Source organism: Dermacentor variabilis, chromosome 7 (assembly GCF_050947875.1).
Source record: "Dermacentor variabilis isolate Ectoservices chromosome 7, ASM5094787v1, whole genome shotgun sequence".
Lineage (NCBI taxonomy): Eukaryota > Metazoa > Arthropoda > Arachnida > Ixodida > Ixodidae > Dermacentor > Dermacentor variabilis.
The window spans coordinates 48,107,746-48,111,863 of record NC_134574.1 but is presented as its reverse complement, the minus strand read 5'-3'; positions in this window follow the sequence as shown (position 1 = coordinate 48,111,863).

The following is a 4,118-nucleotide window of genomic DNA, read 5'->3' as shown; positions in this document are numbered from 1 at the left end:
GGGTTTTATTATTTTTTTCTGTTCCGCATAAAGAGTGAATTTTGTTGGCCGAATAATGGAGCACTGAAAGCTTTCGCAGTGGTCCTGTGACAGGCTACTTTGCTGTATATGCTCAAGAAATTGTTCTCCGATCCGCTCATGCTGAACGTTAAGCATTTTTCATGTTGTGCTCACAGTATTGTATAACGCACAATCGTTGGAAACAATTGGACGGCAGCTGTAGCCTCATGAGACATGCGCAACATACGAACCGTAGCCATGGAAAAAGCTAACACCTGAGTTTCACGCAAGCTGTGCCGCTAGCGAACGACCGGGTATTATGTGTTAAGCAGCACTATCGTGTTGGTTTGAATATTAGTACAAAAGAAGCGAGCGTCGTGAAGATCCTTAAAACGTCATCGAGAACGTCATTGACTATTGCGCCCCGCTGCACATTCGGTTTTTATTTTTCTTTGGACTGTCTTGCAATAAGACTATTAGTTTTGGTAAACTTATGTTCAATCACACCATGGTATGCTCTATCTTTTTTTGTTTCCTATAACATTTACAAATGCACGGTTCGACAGAGACGAAAAAAGTGGTCGCAAACAAAATATGACTTACTCTAAACTTCCCTTCTCTGAATGGTTGTTCGCTGGAATCGCAGAGGTTTCTGACGGCTCCATATCATTTTTCTTTTGAACACTTTCATCTTAACCAAGGCTCGAGTTTGGAAATACCTCATCCACGGGCGCATATTAATAGCATATCTAATGCTGGCGACAAATCGTTGTTTTGGAATGATTATTTAGAACATTGATAATACTTTATTGTGACTATGACCGCCCGTTCACCGCTGCGAACTCATTCATGTTTGTTTTAAAATCAGTGCAATAGACAGGGGTGCCTTAGAAAGAATGAAGCACGAACACAGAGTTCAGATTTCGGGTTTCTTGCGAACACTTGCTGCAGCACAATCCGTGCTTGCAAAAATGGCGATATACGGTCGTGGCTATTTTCCGCCACACCACCTAGAACTTCAAATATCCGTCGAACAGGCTTTCTGGTTTTACCAGAGCGAAGTGAATCTAGGGTTGAACTCGTTATGTGGTTACATAATATCGGGTGTCTGGATTTATAAATACATATAGATGATATTTCATTTTGGTTACCAATTTGACGCGTTACCGCATATTTAAACATCAATATTTGGCACCACTATCACCTTATTCTAAAATCTAGTTCCTTCGCATGTATTGCGATATCATACAAGAAGTGCACCAATACACACCTAGAACATGTTCTTCATTAAACGAATCAAACTGTGGCATGAACTGTTCCTTGAGGAGTTTATTTATACCTAGCGCGTCCCTTGGTAACAAAAAGGGCTGCTATTGTGTTTTCCGGGAAAAACGTCTACAAATTTAGGTGCCTATAATATTTACGCAGTAAGAATCTCCGGACTTTTTCATGAAGCACGTAGAGCGTTGGCACAACAGCATGTCGACTGTATAGAGCTAAAGTATTTCTGTGAAAACTGGTATTTCATCACTTTTTTTTCACTGCCTTCACGAAATATGGTGAGAGACGCCTGAAACACCGATTGTTATGTATTCGCGCCCAAAGCCTGTGGTGTGTTCGTATTTAAGGATGGTGGCGGCTTGCTGTATGCTGCACGTACTGTCTTCGGATTAAAGGATCGCGTGGTATGACGAAGTGGCCTGCTCTGAAAGAGTTCACACTTGGGAATCTTCGTGGCTGCTCTGTTTGGCGGACGCCCTGCAAACGAAGCTGTGTCATTGGCACTAAAGTTCGAGAAGTTGAATTGTTGAACAAAATTACGCTCCGAATGATGATGATAATCAGAGCGAATTTTGCATCGACGTGCAGCACAGTAGTTATTTGCTATTTGTCACAAACTCTGGCAGTTGTAGCAGCGTAAAGCCGGAACAGAACATCAGTCTACGCGATGGGCCGCAAAGTCCAAGTAAATCTTACCTGCAAACGGCGTTCATACCTAAAAGAAAGTATTTTCGAGTGCAGTGGGGGAGATTTAACAGTTCCGTCTTCTTGATCGATAATATCTTGGCTCCTGCGGAACTGTCATGACTCCCTCTTAAGAATTCAGGCAGTTGATAGTTTATGCAGGCAAGAGGAATACAGTTTATTTTCCGAACGTTTCTTGTATAGGACTTGGGACTCAAGGGCTTCACCTTCTAGCCAGCGAAGCCAGAAAGTAGCCGTAAGCGTTTTGCAAGCATCAGGCAAGTGACGCTGACTGAGAAACTTCCACCTATTCTAATTCATAACAATGTAGCTTTTGTATTTTAGAGCTGAAACAATTCCTGGTAACGCTTGGTTTGAATTTACTGCACAAAAGCTTCTGCTGTCTTTTATTCGGCGAGACACAACTGGTATCCGCTCTTTGCTGTCATTTTTGTAGTTAAATGACGTAGATTATGCGCCTACGTACTTGCACCTGATATCTCCCCTTTCAGTTTGGCAAAGTTTTTTATTAATGTAGTTACATTGAATACGTTTTCTTCATTTAAATGGCGTTTATTGCTCTCCGTTCCGCTCGATTCACTCCATGCTATAGTATCATGCGCTACCACTTGCAGAAACTCCTGAGACACCAAGAGCCAGTCATGGTGTCCTTATGATGCTGTTCAACTCTTGCTAGCGATGTCACCCGTGCAAAGACTGCTGCGTGGTACTAATGTGCCTTGTAATGCACGTACGGGCATGAAACTCTTGCCGTCGCCCTCCAGTTCCAGTCACTGTGTTTAAGTGCGCGGCATAAGAGGAGTATTAAAGCTGAAGCCGGGAATTCAGTGCTCGGAGTGGTGCTGGAGATCTTAGTGGTCACGCCAGTGGATGACTCAGCACTCATTTAGCTTGATTTCAAGGATGCACACGAAAAATAACTGCGCACCAAGGACCAGCGACTGAAAATATCTACAAACGTACGCAGAACCACTACATCATTTAACACACTGCAACTTGCGCTCTTCATTTTAATTCTTAGGAATTATACGCCCCATTGAGCTAAAATTCTTCGACCGGCGTGACCTAAAGACAGTACCGAAAATGGGCGAAGGCACAAAGGGTAAAAACACGCCCATAAATGTTCGAATTGACGGCAAATTTCTCCCGGAGGTACCTGTAAACAAAGTAAATCAGTGACCTTGAAAAGTAAATTTGCCACATTGCGGTCGGGGTAGGTGTTGAACCCGGTCCTCCGTGGTGCGAGACGAGCACGTTTCCCCGACGACACGGCGACTCCAGAGTTCTAACTGACTATATGTGTGTGTCTAGTGCGTGCGTAACCGCAAACTTCCCGTCGAAGCCGTCTGGATGACTAAACGTGTGGCTTAGTGCGTGTCTCATTGGGCACCTCACGATACAGCCAATGAAGACGAGGCGGCGCCACGCCTTGAGTGCATAGAATGAACGTGTTGCTGACGTTCCGAGGTCTAGAAACGATATCATGATTTCGCATCCCCACACGCAAGCAGTTTTAAATGTCTCTGCCGGATTTCTTAAAAGTTTTCGTTAGTGGTCTGCTAAACAGTATGAATAAAGTAGACTCCACAAGAAGCGTCAAGAATAAACTGCTTCAAGTGACAAAGCAAACGGTACGATAAGGGTCACGCCCCGTGCGCGTTCGCGAAAGAAAACTTCAGGGGAATTGCATAGCGCTTAGCGGAGCTTACTATACAGATAGGAGTCGCGCTCCTCTGGTCTGGTTTGTTAACGTTTCTGTTAGTTTTGTGGAATGCGGTTTCCATTTAGGAACTTTCGAAAATTGTGAAATGCTGCAACACGAACCAATTTCATTCAATTAGTTAGTGGATAGGTAGTGACTCCAAATTCTGTCATTCCTTTATATTTACAATAAGCGCGCATTGTCAAAGTATCATATCGGGGATCGGGGGCACCCATGGTATGCGCTTCTCTCGCTGTTATAGAACAATTCCACGTTATGGAAACAGACGTGTCGGCTTTTACAGCAGTGATGAGCACACCAATCTACACGGGCTGCGCCAGCACAGCCATGTTCCATGCCAAAGCAGTAAATAAGCACGGACGTGAGCGAAACACGTATTTAGCTGTTCTACGTGCTTATTACCGAGGTA